We start from the raw sequence: 18,625 nt of genomic DNA, 5'->3' as shown, positions 1-18,625 counted from the left end.
GAGCCATCCCCAAAAGATTACATTTTGTATGATTCTATCTGTAGAACACTCTAGAAATGACAAACTATAGAAATGGAGAAGAGATTAATGTTTCCCAAGGGGTAGGGAAGAGGTAGCAACAGCAGGGAAATAGTTGTTTATAAAAGAGCAACATGAGGTATCCTTCTGGTAACGAAAATGTTCTGTGTCTTAACCATATCAATGTCAATATTCTTGTAGTGATATTGTGCTATACTTTTGCAATCAGGTAGGATATATGGAATTTCCCTGTACTATTTCTTAAAAATGCATAAGCATGTGCAATGATCTCAAATAAAAGTTTATAATAAAAAAAAACAATGTCTTTGATTTTAGAGAGGAAGATGGCTGCCAAAGGGAAGGCAGGCTGCAAGATAGTGTGTGAGTGAGAGAACAAAAGAAGAGTGTGTGGACGTACGGGGAGTGTCTATTTGTGAGTGAGGGATAGCTATATTCCAAGGGACTGTGAGGCTCCCATGAAAAGGCAGCTTCCACTGCTGCTGAAATCTCTCCCAGAGCGACTGGCTCTGCCGCAGAGACCACGCCATCTTGAAGAGGAGAGTGGCTGTGATCGGAAGCCTAGCCTTACCTTCAATAGGGAAGAATCCGATAGCTCCCGGGACCCTACAACCACAACGCCCAGGGACCAGCAGCGAACCCACAAACACTGGGTCTCAAGCAGCGCAAATACGCAGACTCGGACAAGCTTTGCACCTTCTCACGGAAAGGTCAGATTTCACCCAGAGAAAGGTGAGGTCTGAGATCCAGGCTGAAGGGAGAAACGTGCACAGCGGGATCCAGAGGTTCAGAGGAAGTCTGTGCCCGACAAGATCCGCGTCCATTCGGGTCAGCATAGTCCGCGAATGTGGAAGGGGGTCCACAGGGCTGCTGACAGAAGGGAACTCTAGAAATCAGCCCATAGCTGGGCTGGGCACAAAAAGGCAGCCTGAAGCTTTACTAGTAAATCGGGTACGCTGTGCCAGGGGGAAAAGATGTGCACAGAGACGTGAGCAGAGTTGCACGTAGTGCCAGGGCGAAAAAGTTGTGAGTTCGCACACTTACTCTGGCTCTTTTTTCAATTTAAATCCTTGCTTTTGATTACTAAGCCCAGTACATAGGATCACCCAACTAAAAACATTCTCAGAGACTGCAGGGGAAAGTTGTTTTTTGTGGAACCTGGGGATTAGAGTGGGGAGAAACTATCAGAAAACCAGCTCTGGAGGAGAAACCAAGATGGCAGCATAGGTAAACACCTAAACTGCTGCCTCGCACAACAATTTCAAAACTACAACTAAAAGACAGAACGGACATCATCCAGAACCACAGGAAGGCTGGCTGAGTGGAAATTCTACAACTAGAAGGAAAGAGAAAAGCACACTGAGACTCAGAGGAGATGCAGAAGGCAGAGGTACCAAGGCGCGTGCGCGGAGAGAACTGGCAACTGAGTACACGGCGGGCTTTCTCAAGCGGGAGGGAGACAAAAGCTCCCGACTGCGTTGAACTCCAGTTCTGAGTGAGACTCTGGGAACCCAGACTCATACGGGGAGAAACTGGACTGTCAGGAAAGAGAAAAGCACACTGAGACTCAGAGGAACTGCAGAAGGCAGAGGTACCAAGGTACACGTGCGCTGAGAGGGCTGGCAACTGAGTATGCGGCTGGCTTCCTCAATCGGGCTTTCTCAATCGGGAGGGAGACAAAAGCTCCCAACGGCTCTGAACTACAGTTCCGGGCGAGATTCTGGGGACCCAGACTCATTCGGGGAGAAACTGGAATGTCTGGCAGCGGGCAAAACTCAAGGGCAGCTTTCTCTCAGAGGTGCTTGCAGTGATTACCGCGGGAAACTGAGGCCCAGGTGCCTCTTAGGGCAGGGCTGACGGGAAGCCATTGCTGTCTGCTCCGCCCTGAGACTTCGCCCCATCCAAGCTGAGCACAGAGACTTTTTAAAAAATATATATATCATTGATTTTTTACAGAGAGGAAGGGAGAGGGATAGAGAGTTAGAAACATCAATGAGAGAGAAACATCAATCAGCTGCCTCCTGCACACCCCCTACTGGGGATGTGCCAGCAACCAAGGTACATGCCCTTGACCGGAATCGAACCTGGGACCCTTCAGTCCGCAGGCAGACGCTCTATCCACTGAGCCAAACTGATCAGGGCTGATCACAGAGGCTTTTGCAAGTCTTGTCTCATAAGGGTGTCTCCGGCACAGAAGTTCTCCCATCACAGACACAACTAATCCTCACAGCCAAGTGGCCTGGAGGTCAATTCCTCTCAGTGATACCAACAACAATCAAGGCTTCACTACAACAAGACTGTGCACACAGCCCACAAAGGAGTGCACCAAGAGTATCCACCTCAGGTAACCGGGGAGGCGGGGGCACTGGGCCCTATAGGACACTTAGCACACAAAGTCACTCTATCAACTCAGGGAAGCAGCCAAAGTGCGGGGACAAAGAAACAAGTCACAAATGAAAGAAATGGAGGAAAGCAAATGACTGGATATAGAGTTCAAAACCAAGGTTATAAGGTTTTTCAAGAATTTTCTAGAAAAGGCCGATAAATTTAGCGAAACCCTCGAGGATATAAAAAAGGACCAACTAGAAATTAAGCATACACTGATTGAAATAAAAAATATTATACAGAGACCCAATAGCAGCCTAGAGGATCCCAAGAATCAAGTCAAAGATTTGAAATACAAAGAAGCAAAAAACACCCAACCGGAAAAGCAAAAAAAAAAAAAAAAATCCAAAAAGTTGAAGATAGTGTAAGGAGCCTCTGGGACAACTTCAAGCGTACCAACAACCAAATTATGGGGGTGCCAGAAGAAGAGAGAGAGCAAGATACCGAAAACTTATTTGAAGAAATAATGACCAAAAACTTTCCCCACCTGATGAAAGAAATAGACTTACAACTCCAGGAAGCGCAGAGAACCCCAAACAAAAGGAATCCAAAGAGGACCACACCAAGACACATCATAATTAAAATGCCAAGGGCAAAAGACAAAGAGAAAATATTAAAAGCAGCAAGAGAAAAACAGTTAGATACCTACAAGGGAGCACCCATACGATTGTCAGCTGATTTCTCAACAGAAACTATGCAGGCCAGAAGGGAGTGGAAAGAAATATTCAAAGTGATGAATAGCAACAACCTACAACCAATATTACCCTACCCAGCAAAACTTTCATTCAGAATTGAAGGTCAGATAAAGAGCTTCACAGATAAGAAAAAGCTAAAGGAGTTAATCACCGCCAAACCAGTATTATATGAAATGCTGAAGGGTATTCTTAAAGAAGAGGAAGAAGAAGAAAAAGGTAAAGAAAAATTATGAACAACAAATACGTATCTATCAAGTGAATCTAAAAATCAAGTGAATAAAAAAATCTGATGAACAGAATAAACTGGTGCATATAATGGAATCAGGGACATAGAAAGGAAGTGGACTAACAATTCTCGGGGGGAAAGGGGTGTGGGGGGTGCAAGAAGAGACTGTACAAAAATCATACACCTATGGATGGGGTGGGGTGGGAATTGGGTGGAGGGGAGGTTTTTGGGGAAAAAGAGGAACAATTGTAATCTGAACAATAAAGATTTATTCAAAAAGAAAGAAAGAAAACCAGCTCTGGGCAGTCTATACTGTATTAAGTGCAGCAGGGAAAACAAATTCTAAATACTGGGTAGAGAGGACTTATAGCCCCGGATGTCAATACAGAAACACTGCCACACAGGGGTTGAATCACAAACTGACTCTTGTGTAAATACAACCATAGGCAGGTTGAGTAACAAAGAAATACTGCCTGCTTGAAAACAAGATTGTGGTGTACGACACAGAGGAGCTATGGAACGCAGGAAACTTCAATACTCAGTTCTGACTACCTGACAGGAAACAGGCGTGCCAAACAGAACAGTAGAGGAAGTGAATGACCTGCACATTTTTATTTTTTACTTAAGAAACTAAATTTTTTTTCTCACTTGATTTTACCCTTTTATATTGTTATTTTTAATCAGTATTATTAGTACTACTATTTAACCTTTTTTAAAAAAGTTTCATTTTACTTTCTCTTTATCTTATTTTATTTTGGGATTAGTGTTCTACATTCTATTTTCATTTTCCCTTTAGCATCATTTTACTCTATCTCAACTTTACCTTTATGCCAACACTCTCTTCCTCACTTTCCCCCTTTTGTTGTCCTGTTTCTCTTACCCTATTCCTGCTTTAGATTTTCCCTATTCCTTCTTTTTACCCCGTTAAAAACTCATCCTACTTATATATCTAACTAGGGGCCTGGTGCATGAAATTCTTGCACTGGGGGGGGTATCCCTCAGCCCAGCCTGCCCCCTCTCACAGGCTGGGAGCCCTCAGGGCATGTCCTACCTGAGGATATGTTTCCATTGATTTTTAGAGAATGTGGAAGAGAGAGAGAGAGAGAGAGAGAGAGAGAGAGAGAGGGACAGAGAGAAACGTCAGGGTGAGAGGAACACTTTGATTGGTTGTCTCCTGCATGAGCCCTGACCTGGGCCCCGGGCAGGGAGTAGCCTGTAACATAGGTACATGCCCTTGATCAGAATCAAACCCGGACCCTGTGGTCGGCAGGCCTAGGCTCTATTCACTGAGCCAAACCGGCTAGGGCAGGATATGACATTTCTTAGCACCTACAGCAGATAAGAAATGTCATTTTCCCCCCAGGAGTGTGGTGGAAAAACCCCAGATCACCTTCTTGGATTCTTATTACCCAAGTTACCAAGAACACTGCAAGTGGTGGCATAGAGGGAGCTTAGCCAATGAGCAGTCAGAAAAGGGTTTACGCTTGAACTGGTTTGACTCAGTGGATAGAGCGTTGGCCTGCAGACTGAAGGGTCCCAGGTTTCATTCCTGTTAAGGGCATGTACCTTGGTTGCGGGCACATCCCCAGTAGGGATCGATGTTTCTCTTTCATCGATGTTTCTGACAGTCTATCCCTCTCCCCTCTTCTCTGTAAAAAATCAACAAAATATATTTTTTTTTAAAAAAGAACAGGTGTTTCCTCTGCAGCCCATGCGCTGAGGATCCCCTGCATTGTGTCCACTGGGCAAGGGGTGTGTCCCCAGCAGCCAGGGACACGCCCCCAAGCCTGGCGGCTGTGCGTTCCCTGTGTCCGCTGGGCTAGGGGTCCTGGACCCGGCGCACACAGCGCACAGCAGCCACCGGGGGCAATGCCGCCCAGCCTGGCGGCGTGGACCGGGCTGCTTGCACTTGGCGCTCCTGGCCGCTCCTAGCCGGGGGCGTTCTGGGACCCCAGCCGTTCAGGGTCTACAGGCTCGGAGCAGCCTGTGTCCCAAGGATGTTCCCAGGACGCATGAAGCTGGGCGCCCACATATGAAAATTAACCTGCCATTTTTGTTTGGTTAATTTGCATACTCACTCCTGATTGGCTGCTGGGCATCGCGGAGGTATGTTCAATTTGCAACTTTCGCTTTTATTAGTGTAGATTTCCAATCCCCTGCTCCAACTCTACACACACTTGTCTCTTCTCTTTCTTCACTACCCAATTGTTTTTCTCTCTTTCCTTCTTTTGTTTTTTTGATTTGTGTTTTTTGTTTTATTTTGTTTTTCCTTTCTTTCTCTCTGTCCTATTGTAGTTGTTTGATTGCTAATTAGATTGGTTTATTTGTTTGTGTGATTGTTTCGTTTTGCTTCTGTTTTTCCTCTCCTCGCATGTTATTAGTAGTTGTTTGTAGTTTGCATTCATATCTGGGTGTTAGTTGTTTGCATTTTGTTTTTGGATTACTTGTTCTATTGGAGTTTTCTCCCCATATAGTTTTCCCTCCTTCTTTTTTATTCTGTTTCTTTTCTCTCTTACTTTTTTTCCTTTTCTCAATATCATTTTTGCACTCTTTTTTTTTTATCCCCAAATTCTCTTTTCTCTGGTGGTCACCTTTATTTGGGGTTATTAGTATATAATTAGTGAATACATTTGTGTTCAGTGCCTTCTGTGCTGTACCTTGTTGTGTTGTATTTTGTGCTTTTAAGTCAATGCAGGAGAAAGAGAGCTATATAACCAGACACCTGGAAAGGAGAGATCATGGGGAGACAAAGAAACAACCCGCATACAAAAGAAAAGGAGGCATCACCAGAAAGAAAGTAAACGAAATGAAGGCAAGCAATATGTCAGAGAAAGAATTCAGAGAAATGGTCATTAGGTCGCTGAAAAGAATGGAAAACAAATTCAACAATATGTGTAAGAACCAAGAGGAAATGAAGAAGAACCAAGAAGAAATGAAAAATGACATCACTGCAATAAAGAACTCAATAGAGAGCATCTACAGTAGACTAGAAGAAGCGGAGGAATACATCAGTGAGCTAGAAGACAAGGTAGGGGAAAATAGCCAAGCAGAGCAGCATCTAGAAAAAAAGCTTAAAAAACAAGAGGCAAGCCTAAGAGAACTTTGGGACAACATGAAACGAAACAACATCAGCATAATAGGGGTGCCAGAAGGAGAGGAAACTGAGCAAGGAATAGAAACCCTGTTTGAAGAAATAATGACATAAAACTTCCCTGATATAGGGAAGAAAAAACTCACACAAGTCCAAGAAGCTCACAGAGTCCCAAACAAAATGAACCCCAAAAGATCGACACCAAGGAACACTATAATTAAATTGGCAAATATCAATGACAAAGTAAGAATCTTAAAAGTGGCCAGAGAGAGACAGAAAGTTACCTACAAAGGATCCCCCATCATACTAGCGACTAATTTCTCAACAGAAACACATCATGCCAGAAGGGAATGTAATGAAATACACAAAGTCATGTAAAGGAAGGGTCTGAATCCAAGAATCCTGTACCTAGCAAGGCTATCAATCAAAATTGAAGGTGAAATGAGGAGCTTCACAGACAAAAAAGGACTAAGGGAATTGATCACCACCAAACCAGCAATGCAAGAAATGCTAAAGAGTCTGCTGTAAAAAGAAGAAATAGGAAGCAAATAAGAAACACAGGCATAAAAAATAAAAATGGCAACAAACAAGTACCTATCAATAGTAATTTTAAATGTAAATGGATTAAATGTCCCAACCAAAAGACATAGGGTAGCTGAGTGGATAAGAAAACATGACCCATATATCTGCTGTCTACAGGAAACCCACCTCAGAAAAAAGGACTCACAAAGACTGATGGTAAAAGGATGGAAAAAGGTATTTCAGGCAAATGGAAATTAAAAAAAAAAAAAAGCTGGGGTAGCAATACTTATATCTGACAAATTAGATCTCAAAATGAAGGACATAACAAGAGATAAGGAAGGCCACTTCATAATACTAAAGGGAGCAATGCAACAAGAAGATAATAACTCTGGTAAACATATACGTACTCAATACAGGAGCACCCAAATACATTAAAAAAAAAAAAAAAAACTTCTAGAGGATATCAAGGGAGAGATTGAAAGCAATACAGTCATAGTAGGGGACTTAAATACCCACTAACACCACTGGACAAATGCTCTAAACAAAAATCAGCAGAAATATCAATCCTAAATGACACACTAGATCAGGTGGAATTAACTGACATCTTCAGAACATTTCACCACAAGCCACAGAATATACATTCTTCTCAAGTGCACATGGATTCTTTTCAAAGATAGACTATATGTTGGGACACAGGCAAAGTCTCTTCAAATTCAAGAAGATAGAAATCCTATCAAGTATCTTCTCAGATCACAATGACATAAAACTAGAAATCAACTACAATAAAAACAATTTTAAAAAATCAAACACCTGAAGGCTAAATAGCAACAATGACTGGGTTACCAGAGAGATCAAAGAAGAAATAAAAAGCATCATGGCAACAAATGACAATGAAAACACAATTCAAAATCTATGGGACACAGTGAAAGCAGTCTTGAGCGGGAAGTTGATAGCTCTACAGTCCTACTTCAAAAAACAAGAAACAATGGTAATAAATTACCTAACCCTAAAAATCAAAGAGTTAGAAAGAGAGCAACAAGAAAAGCCCAGCGTAAGCAGAAGGAAGGAATTAATAAAGATCAGAGCGGAGATAAACAACATTGAGACCAAAAAAAAAAAAAAAATACAAAAGATCAACAAAACCAAGAGCTGGTTCTTTGAAAGGATAAACAAGATCGATGAACCTCTACCAGGCTCACCAAGAAGCAAAGAGAGAGGACCCAAATAATCAAAATCAGAAATGAAAGGGGAGAAATAACAACAGACCCCACCGAAATACAAAAGATTGTTAAAAAATACTATGAACAACTCTATTCCAACAAACTGGACAACCTGGAGGAAATGGACATATTCCTAGAAAAATACAACCTTCCAAAACTCAATCAGGAATAATCTAAAAATCTCAATATGCCAATAACTATGGAAGAAATTGAAGCAGTCATCAAAAAGCTTCCAGCAAACAAAAGCCCTGGACCAGATGGCTTCACAGGGGAGTTTTACCAAACATTCACGGAAGAACTAAAACATATCCTCCTCAGACTATTCCAAACAATTCAAGAGGAAGGAACACTTCCAAGCTCATTCTATGAAGCCAGCATCACCCTAATACCAAAACCAGATAAAGACAACACGATGAAAGAGAATTACAGGCCAATATCCCCCATGAACATAGATGCCAAAATCCTCAACAAAATTCTAGCAAATCGGATCCAGCAGTACATCAGAAAGATCTTACACCATGACCAAGTAGGATTTATCCCAGGGATGCAAGGATGGTATAATATCTGCAAATATATAAACGTGATACATCATATAAACAAATTGAGATATAAAAATAACATAGTCATATCAATTGATGCAGAAAAAAGCATTTGACAAAATCCAATACCCTTTCTTGATAAAAACTCTCAGCAAGGTGGGAATAGAAGGATCATACCTCAACATCATAAAAGCCATATATGATAAACCCACAGCCAACATCATACTCAATGGGCAAAAACTAAAACCATTTCCCCTAAGAACAGGAACAAGACAGGGATGCCCACTCTCACCACTCCTGTTCGACATAGTACTGGAAGTATTAGCCATTGCAATTAGACAAGAAGAAGAAATAAAAGGCACCCAAATTGGAAAAGAAGAAGTAAAGCTGTCCTTATTTGCAGATGACATGATATTGTACATAAGAAACCCGAAAGACTCCATCAAAAAACTAAGACTTAATAAATGAATTTGGCAATGTAGCAGGATACAAAATTAATGCCAAGAAATATATGGCATTTCTATACACCAATAGTGAACTTACAGAAAGAGAGAGTAAAAAAGCAATCCCATTTTCCATCGCACCAAAAAAATTAAGATACCTAGGAATAAACTTAACTAAGGAGGTAAAAGACCTATATGCGGAAAACTGCAGGACACTGAAAAAAGAGATAGAGGAAGACATAAATAGATGGAAGAACATACCGTGTTCATGGATTGGTAGAATCAACATCATCAAAATGTCCATACTACCCAAAGCAAACTACAGATTCAATGCAATCCCCATTAAAATACCAACGGCATATTTCACAGACCTACAATGAAATTTCCAAAAATTCATCTGGAATAAAAAAAGACCCCGAATAGCTGCAGCAATCCTGAGAAAGAAGAACAAAGTAGGTGGGATCTCAATACCAGATATCAAGCTGTATTACAAAGCCACTGTTCTTAAAACAGCCTGGTACTGGCACAAGAATAGACATATAGATCAATTTAATAGAATAGAGAACCCAGAAATCGACCCAAACCACTATGCACAATTAATATTTGACAAAGGAGGCATGAACATAAAATGGAGTCAAGATAGTCTCTTCAACAAATGGTGTTGGGAAAATTGGACAGATACATGCAAAAAAATGAAACTAGACCACCAACTTACACCATACACAAAAATAAACTCAAAATGGATAAAGAACTTAAACATAAGACGGGAAACCATAAAAATACTAGAGGAATCCACAGGCAGAAAAATCTCAGACATATGCCGAAGGAACTTCTTCACTGATACTGCTCCTAGGGCAATGGAAACTAAAGAGAATATAAACAAATGGGACTACATCAAAATAAAAAGCTTTTGCACAGCAAAAGAAACCATCAACAAAACAACAAGAAAGCCAACTGCATGGAAGAAGATATTCTCCAACATTTACAGTGAACTCATACAACTTAACAAAAGGAAGATAAACAATCCAATCAAAAAATGGGCAACAGACCTAAATAGACACTTTTCGAAGGAGGACAGAAGGAAGGCTAAGAGACATATGAAAACCTGCTCAAAGTCACTAATCATCCAAGAGATGCAAATCAAACAACAATGTGGTATCATCTCACACCTGTCAGAATGGCTATCATCAACAAATGAACAAATGACAAGTGTTGGCGAGGATGCGGAGAAAAAGGAACTCTTGCACTGCTGGTGGGAATGCAGATTGGTGCAGCCACTGTGGAGAACAGTATGGAGTTTCCTCAAAAAAGTAAAAATGGAACTCCCATTTGACCCAGTGATTCTACTTCTAGGAATATATCCCAAGAAACTAGAAACACGAATCAGAAAGGATATATGCACCCCTATGTTCATATCAGCACAATTCACCATAGCTAAGATTTGGAAACAGCCTAAGTGCCCATCAGCAGATGACTGGATTAAAAAACTATGGTACTTCTACACAATGGAATACTACACTGCAGTAAAAAAGAAGGAGTTCTTACCATTTGCAACAGCATGGATGGAACGGGAGAGCATTATGCTAAGTGAAATAAGCCAGTCAAAGGAAGATAAATATCACATAATCTCACTCATCTATGGGAAATAATGAACAACATAAACTGATGAACAAAAACAGATCCAGAGACAGGGAAGCATCGATCAAACTGTCAGTGCAAGGGAAGGTAGGGGGAGAGATCAACCAAAGGACTTGTATGCATGCATATAAGCCTAAGCAGTGGACACAGACAACACGGGGGAGAGGGCATGAGTGGGGGGGAGAGGGGTTTGGGAAGGTAATGGGGGTATGAGGACAAATATGTAATACCTTAATAAAGAAATTAAAATGAAAAAATAAATAAATAAAACTAGAGAATAAAAAAAAATAAAAAGCATAACTACTGTAAAAGTAGAAGTAAAACAGTCTTTATTTGTAAACTATACAACTACCGTGTTTCCCCGAAAATAAAACATCCTCTGAAAATAAGACCTACTTACAGGTTTCCTTCTGAGTGAAATATAAGGCATCCCCCGAAAATAAGGCCCCCAGGCTCTGTCTCAGAATGAAAATTAATTTACCGTAAACTGGTCGCTAGGGCCGCCCCAACTGGCGTCTAGCAACCAGTGACGTTACGCGGAGTCCTGACGTCACTGCTGTGTGGAGGTGGAGCGGAGGTCGGAGTGAGCGGTGAGCGCGGGGTGGGAGAGAGGAGGAGACTTTCGCAGATGCGTGTAGAAGAACAGGAGGATTAGAGTGGACGGGACGCGGCGAAGGTGGTGAGTACTGGTCTGTCTCTGGTGACACTACCTGATGCTCGCGGCTGCCTTCATGATGACTGAAGGTTCTCAGTCAGTGGCAGACCCTGCTCCACCCCAGATCCAGGCCCCAGCAAGCCCAGTGACAGTCCCCAGGGGGTAAATGTCTGATAAAGGGGTATGGGGGATGTCTGGTGAAGGTGTTCAGTGGCACAGGGGTGGGGGGAGGGGGATCACTTAAAATGACACAGGAGGATCAAAAGGGGTTACTAAAATGGTAATCCCCCCTCTGATTCTCCTGTGCCATTTTGATTCCCCCCTCTGATCCCCCCTGTGTCATTTTGAGTGATCCCCCTCCCCCCACCTTGATACCCCAATTCCTTTTTTTTTTACCCCTAGAAATGAGCGCAAAAAGAAAAAGCTACTCCGTGGAGTACAAGAAAGGAATCGTGGAAGACTCTTGGGGCCAAAATCTTACTGCTTTCTGCAAAGAGAAGATGTTAAGTATCCGATTGGTCCGAAAATGGCGAGCAGAGTATGGTAACCTAATTGAACAAGTGGACAAGGGAAATGCTAAAAAGCGCAAGTGTGGATCAGGTCGGCAACCATTATTTTCCGAGCTGGAAGACCTGATCTGTGAATGGGTTGTTGACAGGAGAGCAAAGGCTTTGGTTGTGAATAGGGCTCAGATTCAAGAATTTGCCCTTGCAATGGCTCCACAGTTTGACATAGCCCCCGAAGACTTCAAAGCATCACAACACTGGCTGGATAATTTCCTTCAGCAAAGTGAACTGTCTTTAAGAAGATCTACAACATTGTTTAGGTTGGAAGATACTCAAGTTATTAAGCGAGCACTTGCATTCAAGTCCTTTATTGATGATGCTGACTTCTCTAAATACAATCTTTCCAACATGATTGCTATGGATGAAACTGCAGTGTTTATGGGCCAATCATCTCAAACAACAATTGAACAGTGGGGTGCCTCCTTGGCGTACATTCCCTCCATGGCTTACGAAAGTGCACGTGTTTCCTGTATTTTGGCAATTCGTCTGGATGGCACTAAAATCCCACCTTTAATCGTTTCTAAGGGCAAGAAGGAAAAGATTGAACGTGTTTTGGGCGTTTTTATTCTTGAAACTGAAAAAGCCTGAGCCACACAAGCAGTTATAAGGAAGTGGGTCGATTTAATGCTGCCGCTTGTTATGCGAGGGAGCCAAAGAGGTCTGCTAGTCTGGGATGCAGCCAGCACTCACCGCGCTAAAGACATGAAGACATTTCTTCACGAAAGAAAAACAGATCAGATAATGATTCCTGCAGGAATGACGGCCTATCTCCAGACTCTTGATATTGCAATAAACAGGCCATTCAAAGACAATTTGTGCATGGAAATTAACGACTACATTGAAAATAGAATGGAGAGAAATCAGCGTGGAAACTTTGTGAAACCTAAACTGCAAGAAGTTGTGACTTGGGTGAAGAATTCATGGGAGAAAATCACTGACAGTTGCATTGCAAATGCACTGCGAGCAGGCTACCTTGACAAGAAGTACTCATTTAAAGACAGTGCTATTGCTAAACATGAGAGATTTGGTCCACTGATTCTGAAAGAAATGGAGTCACAAGAAATTCACCAGGAAATTCAGGAATTGGATTGTTATGATGATGTTCCAGAAGATGATGACATGATTGTCATTGAATAAATGAGTAAATTCTTGATACTGTAGGATTCACAGTTTGTCTGGTTTGTGTTGACAACTACCGTACTACCGTACCGTATACAGGTAATAAATTTCCTTTATTTTCATTTAACAATAAATGTGTGCTGTATTCTTCTTCATGGAAAAATAAGACATCCCCTGAAAATAAGACATAGCGTGTCTTTGGGGGCAAAAATTAATATAAGACACTGTCTTATTTTCGGGGAAACACGGTAAAAGAAGCAATGCATTAGCAGTCTCATCCATAAGACTTTTTTTATATATATATTTTATTATAGAAAATTTCAAACTACAAAAATGTAGGTAGAATAGCATAATAAACCCTCACATATCCATCACTGAGTTGCAACAATTATCAATATATCTATAAAAATTTAATAAATCAGGTAAATTTCCCATACAACACAATTTCCACAACACTGATGACAGTAAATGGAACAAAATACACATATGTACTTCAGGCTTATTTTCCCCATCCTGATCAGCCTTTGTCTACTTAATGTCACAAAAGTATGAATTTCTTTTCTGATCATTTATGCCCATCATGATTCTGATGCTTATTTTAGATAGATGCAGAATGAAAAGCTACAGTAAGAATTTTTAAAATACCAGAAATTAATCAAATGTGAAAAGACTTTTACTTCTTTTTGTTGTTGTTGTTAATCCTCACCCGAGGATATCTTTTTCCATTAATTTTTAGAGAGGGAGGGAGGGAGGGAGAAACATCAATGTGAGACAGACACATGGATTGGTTGCCTCCCCCATATGTCCTGACCCAGACTGGAAATTTAACCTGCAACCCAGGGACTTGCCCCTGACTTGGAATCGAACTTGAAACCCTTCCGTGCAAAGGCTGACACTAACCACTGAGCATATGCAAGCAAGAGAATTTCCACACTACTTTTCATAAACTTGATCTGCCTAGATAATTGGATTATCAATAAAAGATTTTTAACCATAACATTTATTACTTCAGGACAGGGATCAGAAAAGTACAGTGCATGGGCCAAATCTTGCCCACTACCAATAAAGTTCTATGGTAACACAACCGTGCTCAGCTGTTTGCTTGTCTACGGTTGTTTTTTGCACTACAATGAAAGTTAAACAGTTATGACCGAAACTACATGGCTCACAAAGCCTACCATCTGGACCTTTATAGAAGTTTGCTGACTTATGCTTTAGGATAAAATTTTGTGAAAATGGATGGATACAAGTTCAAAAAGAAAAATATGAAATGGACCAATTCCCAGAATGATACAAATTACCGAAATGACTCAAGAAATAAAAGAAAATGTGGATAGACCTATATCAAGTAAAGAAATTAAATAAGGAATTAAAAATTTACCCATAAAGAAAACTCCAGGCCCAGGGACTTCATTGGTAAATACTATCAGACATATAGAAAGAAATAACTGACAAACTCTTTCAGAGAATATAAAAGGAAGGAACATTTCCCAACTAATTTATCATGGTAGTACAGTTGATCCTGAACAATGAGGGAGTTAGGGGCAGTCTAAAATCTCTGAACTTTTGATTCCCAAAAAACTTAACACTGTCCCTTGGTAGCCACAGGGGATTGGTTCTAGAACACTCCCACACCCACGAGGATACCAAAATCCTCTTTGTTATTATATCTTAGAGGGTTTTAAAAATATGTTTTTATTGATTTCAGATAATAAGGGAGAGGGAGAGGGATAGAAACATCAATGATGAGAGAGAATCATGATTGGCTGCCTCCTGCATGCCCCTTACTGGGGATCAAGACTGCAACCCAGGCATGTGCCCTGAGAATTGAACCATGATCTCCTGGTTCATGGGTGGATCTATGCTCAACGACTGAGCCATACCAGCTGGGCTCTTAGAGGGTTTTTAATGTAATAAAGTTTATTTGTATATTTTAAAAACATCCAATTGTTATTTTATTTAGCCTTGCATTATTTTTACAAAGTCAAAATTTACAATGTAAGAAATTACATCCTTAACTTTGTGTTATTGTTAATCCTAACCTGAGGATATTTTTCCCATTGATTTTTAGAGAGAGTGGAAGGAGGGAGGGATGAGGAGAGGAAGAGGGAGAGAGAAACATTGAAAGTGCCCAGATGGGGACTGGGGATCAAACCTGCAACCCAAGGACCTGCCCTTGACCAGGAATTGAATCAGCAGCCCTTCGGTGCATGGGCTAACACTCCAACCCAGAGCATATCCTTAACTTTGTTTAGCCCTAGCTGGTCTGGCTCAGTGGATAGAGCCTCGGCCTGAGGACTGAAGGGTCCCAGGTTCGATTCCAGTCAAGGGCACAAGCTCAGGATGCAGGCTCAATCCCCAGTAGGAGGCATGCAGGAGGCAGCCCATCAATGATTCTCTCATCCTTGATGTTTCTCTCTCTCTCTCCCTCTCCCTTCCTCTCTGAAATCAATAAAAATATATTTTTTAAAAATTAAATGTTTAAACTACTTAAGTTTATGATGAAAAATTTCAGATACCAACTTAAAAATCAGAGATTTCCCAACATTTTAGACACTTTCAAGCAAAAATATTTTAATACCACACTGACCTTGAATATGTATGAAATGATGATGAGAAAAAGAATCACTCATGCCAAAGCAACTTCACCGTATCTTAGACAGCCATTAAAAAAATGACTTTTTATAATTTGACAAATTCCAACTCCTTTTAATGTCTAACCTCACAATTAATTTATTCTTGTAAAGTACTAAGACCTAAACCTAAAATCCCTGGTATGAGCCAACCAGTGCTGTGGTCAAGTAATGCAACAACCTTCCTTGATCTTACATTTTCCTAACGCAATCTAATACTTCAGGTCACACAAGTTCTTCTCACAGGCTAACCATACCACTGACTCAGATGACTGAGATTCCACATCTTTTTATACATGAGCCCCTCCTAGGACACATCTCTACCGTCATTAACAGGTATAACTGAATTTTTTGGACTCAAGTGAAATTCCTCACATTTATAAGATCCTCCCATTCCATTAAGTTGCACTGGGCAAATCTTGAGATTAGTCAGATGATGCTTCATCAAGGTCACATATTTGCTAAGCATACTTCCAGATAAGGCTTCAAAGACATTCTGTGTATAAAGAAAGTGACAGAGCCTCAACTCAGATCACCAGGTCCCAGCGGTCTTATATCCATAAATCAAACCTTCAAAACACAGATTCTCAAAGTCATGACTCCATCTACTTTTACCACAATCTGGCAAATTCCCCCAGCTCATCCACCATGCCATCATAAAAGACTTAAATGCCTTGCTAAAATTGACACTATCACTATGGATATTATATCCACTTTGAGCTACCAATTTGGATGTCCTGTCCTGTTGATCTGAATTTATAAGAATTCTAATAACCTGGCTACTCTGGCTGAGAATAACAGAAAAATTACACGTTTTCCACTCTGCATTAACTACAGAATCTCAGGAATCACGAGGAACTTGAACATTTTCTAGTCCAATGTTTTTCAACTATAGGTTTTAGCAATCAGTCAATTTAGTGAGTTGCAATCAACTATTTTTTCTTTCAATGAAATAATGTCAGAGTGCATCATATGTAGAAAGGGTAAATTTTTATGTTTTGTGTGTGTGTGTGTGTGTGTGTACACACTTTATGCATGCAGGGGGACTGAGTCATGATGTAATATGTATCTAGCTGTGGTCACAGTCAAAGGAGTTTGAGTGTCACTGCTAGTCCCAAAGCCCTACCCTCACAAGGAAGCTCCAACAAAATATTCTTGGTAATCAAAAGTTGTTGTTTGTAACCATCTTCACAGAAAAACCAACAAATAGGAATTTTGTGCTCAGTACACCTAATCTGCTATTCATTAAAAAAAAAAAAAAGACTAGAATCATTCGGGGGTTTCCAGTTGAAATAGGGACCTGCTCAAAAGACTGTCATTTATGCTTTGATGAGATTAAGATCACTATAGACAGACGGCAGGGTGAAATCACTTTAGCCTGTGGCTAAGGAAGAGAACAAAACCATTCTGGGTCTTCAGTTCCTCTTCTGTTACCAGGGGAGAGGGTTTTAGGATTCCAGCTCGCTCTGGAATTGGGAGATTTATTGAAAACTAACTGGCCAAGCAGGCGAGGACTATGCCTCCCACGCAGCAAAATACCTTAACCACTTATAAGTCAATTATTGTTAAATTCAATCAATATCACATAAGGAGCACCGATAATAAGAAGTTCAGCCTTACTCCAACAGCAGGAAAGAATCATGGGGAAGTTCCCAGGATTCAGCAGAAGCTGGGCCCTGGCAGGTATCATTAATTTCTCAGCCACCCCTCCCTTCCAGACCCCAGTTCATCTCTGTCCTCAAGCCATCAGCCATGGATGTGGCACTCGCGCTCTTCCCTGCCACCCCACTCTACTGTTCAAAAGGAAACTGAGGCACAAAGCAATGAGTGGGCGAGCTGCAGCAGCCATCAACAAGGCTAAACCAAGCGCCCAGGCCGCTTAAAGCTGAACACCCACTCCATTCCCAAATTGCTTAGAATCCCGCGGTCCTTGGCCTCCACCTCAAACCACGCCCCCGAGGCAACCCCTAGTACCTGGCCCTCGGCGCGCCAGACGCGGCCTCGAGCATGTGCCCGCCTCTATGAAAGTCTACGAGGCCTGGAATCTCCAAGCCTTAAAGCAAACCCGCCTGGCAACCCCGGAAGCCCTCTCCCACAAGCGCCCACAAACCAACCGCAGCCCCTTGCTCCCACCTCCAAGCCGTCGGGCCCGCGCCTCCTCGGCACACCACGCCAATCAGCCCAAACTCGGGGGGAGGGAACCCAGAGACCAAGGGGCTACTCCAACCCACCCCCAACAGGCGCGGTCGCCGGAAGTGCTCCGCGTATCCACGCCATCGTCGTGAGGTCACTTCCTGTGGGACGCCTTGGAAACTGGAGGGCGGGCCGTTGGGGGCGGTGCGCCGGGAAATTGAAGAGCTTGGGAGCCCGCGGGAGGGTCGGTGCTGCTTGCCCGCCTACTTATGTGGCTGGAGACCTGCTTGGTTGGGGCCCTACCCCCATCCCGGCCCGGATGCCTGTGGGACTACGCTCTTTCTGGAAGACTTGGTGACAAGCTTCGGCTTTCCCTGTAGCCCCCCCTTGCACTAATCTCCGAGCAAGAGCAGAGAATTTTGGGAACGAGGAGTTGTGACCATCTTTGGTCAGTTGCAGCGGTGGGACGCAATAAGCAGGCCCCCGGATGGATTAAAGGAAACTAGAAATCCCTTTGTGGTTGATCAGAATTTATCACCTTTGGCCCATTTGGGGATTCCTGTCAGCCAATCTATGCGTGATTGACCCCCCTCCCCCCGCATCCGCCCCCAGTACTAGTTACACAAGAAAATGCCTCTCCTCACCACCACCCCGCCCCCCACACCCGCCTCCCCTGTGGCATTTTATTTTGGTAGTCTTGATTTTTATGAAAAAAAATTAAGGT

General features: G+C 42.0%; 1 protein-coding gene across 3 annotated transcripts in view; it reads right to left on the bottom strand.

The window, feature by feature from the left end:
• Positions 1-18,051, bottom strand: part of EDC3 (enhancer of mRNA decapping 3) — a 76,937-nt gene extending 58,886 nt beyond the window's left edge. For 2 of the 3 annotated variants that reach the window (XM_080660137.1, XM_080660138.1), the window contains exon 1: positions 17,902-18,051. The gene's annotated coding sequence lies outside the window, so the exon portion shown is untranslated. The remainder of the gene's footprint in view (positions 1-17,901) is intronic. The other variant, XM_080660139.1, reaches the window with a different exon arrangement.
• Between the last annotated feature and the right edge of the window lie 574 nt (positions 18,052-18,625).

The sequence above is a fragment of the Plecotus auritus genome, assembly GCF_963455305.1.
Source record: "Plecotus auritus genome assembly, chromosome: 1".
In the NCBI taxonomy this organism is placed as follows: Eukaryota; Metazoa; Chordata; class Mammalia; order Chiroptera; family Vespertilionidae; genus Plecotus; species Plecotus auritus.
The sequence above is the reverse complement of the archived record's forward strand: the minus strand, read 5'-3'. Positions and strand labels throughout refer to the sequence as shown.